Raw genomic sequence first — 13,287 nt, forward strand, 5'->3', positions numbered from 1 at the left:
TTTATTTTGATTCCTAATTTAGGAAAATGAATTCTCCTTTTAACTTTAACTAATGTTCAACTTATTTTAAAACTTTGAACTTAATGTATTCTCTCATTTTAAAAATATTCTTGCGGCTATATTATTGATGTGGATATTAGAATACTTGATTACATTTTAATTTAACGGCTTTGTCTTCCTAGGGATCATGACTTGAGGGGGTCTTTCTAATACCATATCCCCTTCAGTCATAAGTGTCTTGTTACATATTTGGCATTCTTGAATTTCTGTATTGTTCACTGATAAATAAATGAGTCAAAAGTACCACTATGATCAAGTGACAAGATTCAACAAGAATACATATTATTTTTTAACTTAAAAAAATTTTAAACTTTCTATTTGTTTAATATTGCAGTCTTATGGCTTTTTATACATTCCATTTTTTCAATCAATCAACCATAGTTAATAGTCTCCTTTTGATGCTCACACTGTAGCAGTTCTGGCTAGTAGGAACCCCTTTAAGGTTGGCTCTTGTGCCTGTTTGATATAGCCCCAATAATCTTTGAAAATGTTTTGATTTCTTGCAATGGTTGCTTTAGGCTCATTCTGTTCCTGCTCCAGATTTGAAGTGAGCCATTTCTTCAGATTAAGCCCAGATTTCAGTAAGGGAAAAAAAAATAGCATCAGGGAGAGTGATCTAATGATGTAGGCACTGAAATAAATGATATAAAACATTACTTCTGGGCTATATCACTGGACCAAGCTCAGGAAATATACACATACTGATGTTTACTTCTTAGTTCTAACAACAGAACATTTCTATGCTTTTAATTCTAAAATTATATCTCTGTTCCTCTTTAAATGAAAATCTTAGTTCTATGGGAAAATAACAAAGTACTTATTTACCTGAGAATCTTAAACAAAAAATTCAAAATCATGATGCTAGTCATGCAATTAGTAACATTCCTAAATTAAATTCAAGTTTTTCTATGTAGTCCTTTCTGCTTTTTAACTGCACCCTTCTGGATAGTGGTATGTGAAGATGAGGGAGGGGTAGGAACTGTCTGCCCAGTGGGAGAATTTTATCACTTACGTTGTTAGTGCCCAGTGATAATAAACAACAAATCAACTTTTAGTCATTTTTCATTATTGTTTCTCAATTCTGTTCAGGTTGTGAACTCTTACCATGAACCTAGGTTCCCCCACTTTCCAAGCCCCAACCTTTGCCCCCATATGTGACTGTGACAGGTAAATACAGCCAAATCTCTAGACCCCCTGATACATTCTCATTTAATTTTTGCCATGTAAAAGCGTCCTTGCATAGTTGCCTTAGTTTGATTTGTTTTCCATTTAAAGACTTTGGCATCTGTACAGCTGACAGTTTGAAGTTCTTAGTAGGTGACTGCTTTAAGCTGCTGTCTCTTTTTGGTAGCAGAGCTCACCTCATGGAAGGTGATGAAGCCTCTCTCCCATTCCACCTTCAGAACACAGAGAAACGTGAGCAGCTTAGTATCCAAAATTTGGTACATGAGCTTTATTTTCCTACCATCTGGTTCATCTACAATGAGATAATGTATATTTATAAGTGCAAGATTTATATATTTCAGTCCTGGCTGGCACACAAAAGAAGAAAATCTGCTTCCTACTATTTAATTTCTAGTGATATTAGAACTGTCATATTTTCATGTATTCAAATACATAGCAAATTTCTTTTCTAAATCCTATTCTGATATTAAAGCTTTTAAATTTATCTTGCTCCATTTTCAAATCCACACTCTTTTCTTTTTTACCCCATACAATATTCCCTTATCAACACAATATTCAAGCTATGTATTATAATAGCAAAGTTGCAGAATAAAGATCCAAATGGTTTCATACTTAGAGTTAGACTAGCAAAGAACTAAATGTAAATACAGGCTCTTAAGTTTTTATCCAAAAATATCCTGTTTTGACTCTTATCAAAACAGAATATATAAAATCATCTTTATTTTAATTTGTAACTTATAAATGTAATATATAATATTACATAAATATATAAATGCATCTGTGTAAGTGCATATATTTATATACATACGTGTGTACTGGTTTTGTGTGTGCGTATATACATATATAAATAGGTTAAATTTTAAACATTTAAATATAGGTTTAAGCCTCATACACATGTGTTCACAATATCACCCTGTTTTGTTGGTTAAAAGCACATTAATATCTGCTAGTAAATAATCAAATACAAACTTCTTATATTTTGTTTTATACACACACACACACACACACACACACACACACTAATTTTAATTAACAGCCTTAGAAAAAAGCTCAAAATTTTTGGTGCATTTATCCTAGCATTTCTAATAAATTCATACTTCTAAAATCTAACTAAAAGAGAAGACTGGCATCTATCAAGAGAAAAAAATAAGCAAATAATTAAATAAAGACATGTATCACTAAAATTTTCTACAATCATTTAGTAGTAGCTTCTGCTAGAATTAATTCACAACAAAATAAATTTTGCTACTGGTAAACCCTGTAATTGCATATGTTTATGTTTTGCAAAATATTAATATAAAACTTTGGATATTTAGTTTTTAAATAGAAATTCAATTCCTTCATTTAATCAAAATATGCCATTTGCAAAATTTCCACTTCTGCTTTTTGAAGTAATTACATTAAATTCTACATAGCAAAACAAAAACAATGTTATTTAAATTTAGGTAAAACCATTACTTTTTGCAATTTTAGCATATATTTTAATCTCCTAGTGATATTAAAAGGCCCGAATGATTAATTAATCCAAAGGGAAGGATTGTTGAATGGGCTTCTAATTACAGGTGTGCTAATGGTAAAAATCTAAAGTGACCCCTTTTTTTCTACCTCAGTTTCCTACTTATTCCATAGCATGAGGACTGTTTTTTTCATCCAAAAGATAATTTATCTTTTTGGCTTTAAATCTGATAGTGTCAGATTAAAGAATTATTCATTTAAAAATAGGTTTTAGCCTCATACACATGTGTTCACAATATCACCCTGTTTTGTTGGTTAAAAGCACATTAACATTTGCTAGTAAATAATCAAATGCAAACTTCCTATTTTGTGATATTACCAATTGAAACTTTGGGGTTTTGATTGGGTATTTTCTAACAATTTCATATAGTTAATTTTAAGAATGTTTGTAGGAAACTCGGCACTCCAAGATTTTTTGGAGAGAGTTGCTTCACAATAAAAAAAAAAAAAAAGGTTTAAATTTCAATATGTACTAAAGTCTTCTAGAAAACGATCCTCCTGAACACCAGAAATTCTTTATTCTGGTTCTTTTGTAAGGTAAACTTATTCTGAGGAGTTACTCTAATTTTATTTATTTGTAATTGTTGAAATTTTAAGGTTCAACAAGGAGAAAGAAAATTTTCTGTTCCAATAGACTACTGGGGAGGTAACAGGTTTTCTAAGTTCATTATTGGTAGACTATGTCCAAAAGTCCATTATTTGTAGGGCATGTCAAAAGTCTCAGTAATGAAACTCAGAGGACAGTGTTCTACTTTTACTTCCTTTCTCTCTTCCCCTTCCTTCCTTCCCTACTTTGTTCATCCATTCCCTTCTTTTATTTTTTCCTCCTTCCATCCTTCTTTCCGTCCTCCTTTCTTCATCCCTTCTTTATTTCTTCCTTTCCCTCTTCCCTTCCTTCTTCTCTCCTTCTTCCTTTCCTCTTCCCTCCCTTCCTCATTCTCTCCTTTCCTCCCTTCATTTTCTTCTCCCCTTTCCCTAAAGTCCTAATGCAGTTTTACAATCTCTGCTGGTCTCCGATGGAGATAAATAAGGATACATCTTTTTGTAAGCTTCAGTTTCCAACAGACACAGACAACTTCAAGATTGAGTTATTCCAAGTGTTTTCTTGGATCTTTGATAAAACCAACAGCCATGAGAGTTCATTTTGGCCATTTCTGATGCCCCAGTGCCAAATTTTAGAAATCTGGGACCATAAAGGTCCAGTATGACTTAAACAAGTACTGTGTTCCTCTTTGAATTGCTAAACTGAGAGAAACCCATGATAATGTTGATCCAAGCTAGGGAGTAAAACAAGATACCCATGTTTTTAAATAAAACATTAAATGTAGGTTTGAACAGCCTAGAGGCTAAAGGCTACATGGACAAATGGACAAGTTCAATTTATTTTTCTGTCTAGAATGACAATGTGTTTCTCAACTAAAATTAGCTCATGCATAAATCTAATCCACAGTTGAAAAGATATGTATATATTGTAAGTTATATACATATATCTTTCTAAGAATAACAGGATTTTAGGAAGAGTCAGTAAAATAAGATAGCAAAGGATTTCACTTGGGTTATTTTATGCAAAATAAATTTTGTCTATGATTGTTCCTGGAACAAATGCACATACAATTTATTTGTAAAGAATAATATTGAAAATATGAACTAATGGAAACTTCTTAGAGCAGGGGATGTAAATCCCCAATGGTACTCCCAATTGTAAATTACTAGATATGGGAGAAGACAACTGAGTCCAGGAGGTTGTGGTTTAAGGTTAAAAAAAAAAAAAAACATATCCAAATCAGACGTGGTGGCAAATAACTGTAATCCCCAGTAGCTCAGGAGGCTGAGGCATGAGGATCGCAGGTTTGATGACAGCCCCAGCAACCTAGTGAGACTCTGTCTCAAAATAAAATAAAATAAAAAGGGCTGGGGATGTGTTTTAGTGGTTAAGTGCCCTTGGATTCAATCCCTGGTTTAAAAAAAAGAAAAGATATATCCAATGGATGGAAAAACATCGACTGAATCCAGGTGGCAGAGAAGTCTCAGAGGAGTCCATCAGAGGAAAATGATGCTTAGGGAAGAAAGATAAGAGTTTCTTCTGATGGTTTAGACCCCAATCTACAAGGACTTTGTCATTCTGGTGCACTGTGGAAAAGAACTGCTTGTGAGTAGAGAAAGACCTACAAGATTATGAAATGTGGGGCTCAGACAATTTTGCTTTAGAGTCTCTGACAGAACATTAGTCATGCCAGGAACATCTTCCTCTCTGCCTTCAATATCTGCCCATATTCAGCAAATGGCAGAGACCCACACCAAGGACAATAAGGGATGGAGTGAAGGTATATAGAGAACTGGACTTAGCAGCCTAATCTGTTTCTTTCTTAGCATGAAGAAAACAACACAGTTTCTGTCTTTAGGGAAAGTAGTTCCAGCAGTTGCTATCTCTAAATGGTCTAAAGAGATTTTCATGACCATCAACTACTGTAGCTCCCAAGCAATTGACTTCCTGCAATTTCCCAGCATCAAAAAGGCAGTGTCAATGTCAGTGAAAAATGTCAGACTCTCATGTCTCTTGGTTACAGATTGGTATCTAGGGAGGTCTGTGGGTAGCAGTAGATGAAAGACGTGGATATTCACAAGAAACCTATAAGACTCTATGCTATGTCAAGTGGGAACCAAGGAAAGTTACTGAATTTTTACTAAATTGCTTGTGGGACCTAAAATTGTTATGCATCTGTGACCTTTTATTATTTCTATCAGTTGGCAAAGTCTGTGGTACATGTTTGTTACCTGACTTTTTGATTAATGAATTATAAGTTCATGTAAACATTTACCATCATTTATAAGCATTTTATCAAATAATTTTTAGATGCAGTGTGATATCTATCAGAAGGACATACAACAGTTCACTTAACTAATCTTCCTGATTTGGGAATTTAAGTTTGTTTCTATGTTTTCATATTTTAAATAGTGGTTCCATAAAGATATTTTAGATATATATTTACAGATATGCCTTTGTATAAACTCCTAATAATTTTGGAATTTTTGTAGCTTTTTAAAACTTTCACTTTAGTGTCTGTTCTTTTTTCTTTTTATGTTTAAAAAATATCCTTTCATGGGGCTGGGGTTGTAGCTCAATTGTAGGGTACTTGCCTAGCACTTGTGAGGCCCTGGATTCAATCCTCAGTACCACATAAAGATAAATAAATAAAATAAAGTTACTGTATCCATCTATAACTACAAAAATATATATTTAAAAAAGTCTTTTCATGAATACTATACTTTCAAAAAGCAAAGGACTTTAAAAAATAAATGAAGAAAAAAGAATAGAAAAAAATAAAAGATTTTATGACTCTGTGCTTAGTTGCTTTATTCCATTCATATCATACATATGGTACTCAAATCTATTTTCACATCAGCATTTGACACTGATAATTAAGCCAATTTTAACAAACATGAGGAAATTTTTTTTTCCTGAAGACTTCCCTCTCATTTTCACTTATAAAAGATGCCATTCTCTCAAGGTAAGTGAATAGAAATTGAAATCACAAATATTCGAATACATTAACAAAGAGAATTTTGAATTATTGTTTTGTTAAGTGACAATATCCAAGTATTCCAATATAGTCACATGCCTATTTGTCTCTCTAAGGACAAACTTTTTACTGCATGAATTAGTATAGTCATACCCCAATATGAATGTAACTTTTGTACAAAAAGTCATTTTTTGAAGCATTTTGGAAGTAAATTAAATATTAAAATTCATGCCCAGATTTTTTTCATAAAGCTGTCAACTTCCCTTACCTTAAAAGTAAACTATGTGAGACAAAAAATAAATAACTAAAAGCTAGACAAAGAAACACCCAGCCAAGAATTTTGAATTGGAGGAACAGCACTCAGCTCCTCTATATGGCTGCAAATTGCCTAGTTGTTAATGAGAATAACAACAGCTACCACAAAAAGAGTTCTCTGTGGGGCATGTAATACACATTAACTAGTTCTCCCAAAAACCTTATGAGGGAGGTTGCTATTGTCACTACTTTTTAGATAAAGAAACTAAAACTTAGAAATCTTTAGAACTTTTCCCAGTACCACATAGCAAGCAATTCAAGGTGTGTAGAGTTCTAGAATGCTAAACCATGCAACTGTGCCCAATTTGAAACTGGTATACATTTGAAAATATCATCTTGCCATAGTAGACCTGCCTTGATGTTCCCTCTTATGGCTCAGGTTGGTCTTAATGAAAGATCCAGGAGACTAGGGAAGCAAATATAATTATCTGTACATAATTAATACAGTCCTGAACTCTGAAACTATTGAAAATGCATAGATGTAATACTTTCTTAATTTGCTTCGTGAGTAGAGAAAGAATGTTATTTAAGAAGACATCTGAGGAGAAAGGACACTGAGGCTGGTGCCGCAGTCTGGCTGGGCACAAATCACGAGCCACTCAAGAGGAACAAACTTTATTTCTGAACTCCACAAGCACACTCCACACATGCTCCCCAGGAACACTCCCGAAAGCCACGGGGCTCCTCCAGGAACCACCAACCGGAAATCCCTCCTCCGGCACTTCCCCAACCAATGCGAACTCTTCAGGAATCCCCACCAGAACTCAATGGGAACTTCGAGAGAACTCAAAAGTCATCATTTTAATGGCTCGCTGGCGTCACCTCTCAACCACTACTTCTGGCAAAAATGCCATGCGTCATCCTGACTCGGCTGTGGCCCTCAACAGGCTGGTAGCTCTTCCCCTACCCTCATAGGTACTCTTTGCATTTGGCTCCCTGCTCTCAGATTCTACCTCTCTTACCAGGCCAGTAGTCATGCTCTCCCCACAAGACTCCAGGTGAAGAATTTAGGATGGAGGTTTAGCCTATTTAAGTGTCTGAAATAAAATAAGAACTTTTGTGATTAACCTTATGCTATCTTATTTCCTATGCTTGATTATATTAAAATACTTCCTCAGCCTTGAATTATATTTTGAAATATAATGATATTGCAGAAAGCAGTATTGCCCCAGGGAGAGATGGGAATTCGAGGGGGTGAGGAAAGAGGTTGTGAAGTTCTCCAGTACCTTCAATGAGCTGGTAGGGAGGAGCAGTGGGCAGGAGAAACTTCCCAGTATCTCTAAACAAGCACCGACCTTTTCTAACACTAATGAAAACCTAGGAGTTGAGCTAGCATTGATTCACCTCTAGTTCCACTCCAGTACCACTCCAGTACCACTTAACACACCCTAATATACCAGCCTCTCAGGTTGAAGTTGGCCAAAATGCTATGGATTGTCCTTAACAATTGATACCTATCTTTGTCCTAAAGTGCAGCACTGTGTAAACATCTCAGATGGTCTCTTTTCAGAACCCAAGAGACTGTCAGTTCTTTGACACTGAGGGTGTCAGTAGTGCTGTGGAAGCCAAAGTCCTCCAGTGGCACCCAACACTGATCGTGTTGCTAGCTGGAGAGTGCTGTGTAACCTAGCCAGCCCCAGAGCCCCTTCCTTCCTTCCTTCCTTCCTTCCTTCCTTCCTTCCTTCCTTCCTTCCTTCCTTTTATATGACAGCGGAATACATTATAATTCTTATTACACATATAGAGCACAATTTTTCATATCTCCAGTTGTATACAAAGTATATTCACACCAATTCATGTCTTCATACCTGTACTTTGGATAATAATGATCATCACATTCCACCACAGAGCCTCTTTTTATCTGGTCACAATACCCCAAGATTTTGGTCTGGATCACAGTGGCTAAGTGTGGAAGTTGAGTTTCCCTGCACTACTGCTTCCATTTCTGTTTGGCAAAAGCATCAGGCATTTCATGACTTCTTGACTTCATCATTTCTACCTCGCTGCTAACATTCAATAATACACATAGCCAAATATCGTTCTAAAGAATTTGATTTTTCTCTTAGAAATTCATCTTTATTTACCCATTACCCAGGAAATGGTCCAACGTCACCTTCCTCCTAGGTGAACTTGCTTGAGATCCAAATTAGAGATATGAGTTGTTTTTTAGAAAGAAATATCAATGTATAAAATTAAATATTTACTACATTAATTAATTAATAAAATTAGTAAACATTAATATATTAATTAAGTGATATGCCAAATGACATACCGAATTACTTAACTGGATCTTATACATATCTAATTCTAATAAGTTTGCTGACTACTTCCTAAAGAGGTCTGTCTCAAGGAAACAAATTATGTGGGAAACTGTGCTTATAAAACCCATGGTACTAATAATATAATCTGAACAATACTACTAAATGTGACATCTGACAGTAGCTGACAGATACAAATGGACTTAATTAAGTATTAACAGTAATAAATCAAGACAGGGTTTAAATATGTGATTGAATATGACTTTTCTATCAATAAAAACCTGTGATCTTGCTGTCCTCAAAAGAGATAAATTTCTATTGCTTAGGACAGTATAGTAACTACTACATAATGAGGCTCACCTGTCATCAAACAGCACTGACATCTTCAAACATGCATGATGGCTCATTAACATAGTTAAGTATTTTGTTCACACACCCAAGGATTGGCCTATTCATTTTAAGAATGTGAAAAATATTCACAGAGCTCATGGAAAAAGTAAGAAGGCCTTTTGAATGCTTATGAAACAATCTTGAGTGTGTTTGTGTGTGTATGTGTGTACAACTCTGTACATATTCCAATTTTTAAAGCAGAGTATAAATGCTCTAGATCCAGAGACCACAAGCTAGTGGTCTTGCAGGCAAATTCAGCTTGCAGACATGAAGACATACTTTGTTTGGCCCATAGTGTTTTAAACATAGCGATGTTTCAGGCACAAAGTCTGGATTTTTAAATTTCATTTTGGCAAATCAGGCAATACTGGGCATCTCACATAACAATAGTTGGTTCGTTCTAAGTAGAAGCTGTTCCATCTAGGTACAATACCCTCAGATTTGATATATTCTTCCCTCCATTCTACTCTATTCTAGCTCAACTTACTCATTTGCATTACCCACTTGGCCCCTGGACCCTGTAGGAATTTGAATTTCTCTCCTCTGTTCTAGACATTCAAAACTCAAACACATAAGAACACAGAAGAGAATAACTGGTCATGAAAACTAGAGTATTTAAAGAAATTTCATGAATAAAGGATTTAATTTGGAAATTTAAAAGTTAATTTAAGTGACATGGGATAGTCAACATGGAAAAGAAACATTCTAAGTAAGGGACTGTAGGATGAGTGAAGACATCAAGGCATGAATGATCATGGTATGCCGACTTCAAAGATTTGGGTAGGTGTAAAACTCACATTTCACATGAAGAAGATAGAAAGTATTTGTATTAGGTCTGATTTGGTCAGAAATTAGGATCTACCAAAGAGAAGTAGCACAAGGAAAAGTGGTAATTTATAGGTAATTGTAGGCAAATGGCTGTGTTGGGAGAGGCCACATTCAGAGACCAGTTTGGCAGTGGTACAGTGATTAGGTGTGATATAGGAGGAAGACCTGGCTAGAGGTTTGTAGAAATGGGAAAGAGAAGGAGGAAACAGATGGGACATTTTGAAGAAGATAACAACTGGCCTTATAGAATACTTTCCCATAATCAGTTTGTTCTTAGGTAAATTGTTATCCTACTTTAAAATATCGGGTGTATTTATTTCATAAATTGACTGGTATAGTCCATTTTTAAACAAAATCTATTTTTTTATGTTTTACACGTTAGTAACTTTTATTTAATTAAAGCTACTTTTATAATGTTATTTTTTCATTATTAATGTTATTTTCAAGTATTTGTCCGCAAATAAATATGTCAACTTATTTTATAGGACTGATAATGTGAAGAATTGTTATTAAACTGTTGGTTAGCTGAGCATCAAGTGACATATTTCTCTTGCTATTTTATGCAACAACTGAAGATAAATCCCTGAAGTTGGTATTTACTAAATTTGTATTTGGGCTAATATGCCCTTACCCCTATGCAAGTCTCGGGTTAAGCATTGGTCCTGATTCAAGGTCTGGCTCAAGGACCAGCCTTCTGTGCCTGGCTCTGATGCATCTAGCTAAGAAGCAGATTTTATCTTCATTAAGATTTATAGGTATTTTAACCCACATATTAATTAAAATGCCTCCTACCTGAATTGAAATATTACGGTATCAACACATTATCTAATAAAACAATTTATACACAAAGAAGATTTTATTCTCTCATTTCAGAAGATCCGCCTCTAAATTTTAATGACTTGACTGGATGTCAGCCAGTGTGACTTTCACTCCACAGATATCATAAATCCAGATCTTTTAAAGATGATTTCACTAGATGTTGATTGTATCTATGCAAGCAAGATCTATCTAAAACAAAGTACCAGTCCATGATGATTCTTCTGAATGTGAGAACAAATTTACATGTAATTTGTGACAATATATTCATGGGTTTAGACTAATATGTACATATAATGAACTGTCTAATTAAAATTGAAATTATGATATATTCTATTTTGAGTCTACAAGGATAAATCTTAAATTTAACATTTACAGTGTATTTCAATCATAGAAAATGTACAAAGACTAACACACATAATTACATTTTAAATATATATATATATATACACACATTATAACAAAATATTTTACTAATAGCAATAACTTTCAGAAAAAGGGCATACATTAATAGTATGTAGTGATATCTTTGAGTGTCTTTCTGAAATTATCTTCTGAGTTGTCTCTTATTTCAAAAACTGAGGCTCATTTCAAGAAACTGAAGTTTATATACCATGCACATCTTCTATTAAAAATATATTCTACTACATAACTCTTGCTTAGTGGATAGGAAAGTGTCAAGCTTTCAAGTTGGATGTTCAGAGGCCTTTGCATTTTTCCTACTATTAAAACTGGCAGACTTTTGGTTCCTGAGGGCATCATTGCTACCTAAAACTGTTTTGAAAAATAAGAAACAAGAACTTCTTTTGGTGGAGTACTAATGTGCTATTTGAACTATATCTAATGTGCATTTGAACTCTATCTCTGATACATTTTTGTTTCTTGGTTCCAAAATGCTAGTTATTTCAGTAGTTTAAAAAAATCTGAAACCTGAATCCTTTATGAGTACAACCCCTCTTCAAATTAGAAGTTATACTCATGTTGTTGCACGTACCAGTACTTTAATATTTTCTATAGCCTTGGTTTTTAAAAATATCACTAGGTGTTGGCATCTAATAGATATATTTGCAATATTGGTTTGTTGGCTTGTCAGTACCTCTACATGAAGGTGAGCTCAATAAGGACAGACCCTTATTCTGTTATGTTTGCTGGACTCCCCAGTGTTTACAGTGCCTGGAACCCAGTAAGTGCTAAGTTGATGAAATTTGAATAAATTTGATGAATTACTGAATTTTTAAAATTTACTTTGAAGTATAGGACATTGTTCCTGTCAATTGTTTTCTTCCATATCAGGAAGAAGTGATATATGTATGTGTGGAAATAAAAAAAAAAAAAAAAAAACTTAGGCATTTTGTGAAACCAATTCATCACATCATCCCCTTGAGATTTATCCCACTATGTAGAAAATTTCCATGATACAAGTTGAGGAGGATAAAGGGACAGAAGTCAATGTAGCCCATAAAAAGATGAGACCAACTAACTCAGTGCATCAGAGAATCATAATAATGGTAATAAATCACTTATGATAAATTCAAACAACATTTACTTTTGGCAGGTAACTTTGTGCCAAGTATTTATCCTGCATTCCTTTATTTATGATAAAACAAAAGTGACATTACACTTTGTCATGAAAGAATGCTGTAAGTGATGCTTTTAAAAATATATACACTGTTCTTGAAACAACATCTTCCTGATTTATGTTTATAGATGTTGCTATGCACATGCTAGGGTAAATGATATAAAGAAGAGTTGTGGTCAGAAACCATATGAGTAAGAATTGATGCATTCCTCATTAGATTAGAAGTCTTAATTCCTTACTCCCAACAGGAATTGATTTTATCATCTTTGTAGATATTAATGATAAACTGTGGAATAAAATTCAGATGACATCAGATCTGTGATGTAACATATTGTAATTACACATGCTATACGAGGAGATTACTCTTCTGGGAACTTCTTAGGGGGTTCTCCTTCTAGTCCCACGTTATTTTTCAACATGTAAAAATCACAAATTTCAGGCTAACAGTACCTTGACTTTATTTGATTATATTTTTATGTTTGTCATAGAAAAGCACATGCACAAGACCTAAAGGAGAAGAGAGAGAGAGAGAGAGAGAGACAGAGACAGAGAGAGAGAGAGATAAAGCAGATCTTCTGTATAATTTCAAGGTGCTGCTGGATTTATATTAACTCATGTTACAAATGAGTACAATTGTTTATGAAATGGTCATATGTTTCATAACTTCTCCCCTAATTTATAGACTTTGATCCTGCAAATGTTGGTTTTTATCTAGATGAAGACTGGGAGGAAATAGTAAAAATATTTTATGGTCTTAGACCTTCTATAAGAACATATATGGACTGAAAGTTCTGGTTTTCCAATTAAATCAATTGGGCTG

This window comes from Marmota monax, unplaced genomic scaffold, assembly GCF_021218885.2.
Source record: "Marmota monax isolate L192 unplaced genomic scaffold, Marmota_monax_Labrador192_F-V1.1 WCK01_AAM20220418_F8-fsc00007, whole genome shotgun sequence".
Classification (NCBI taxonomy): Eukaryota; Metazoa; Chordata; class Mammalia; order Rodentia; family Sciuridae; genus Marmota; species Marmota monax.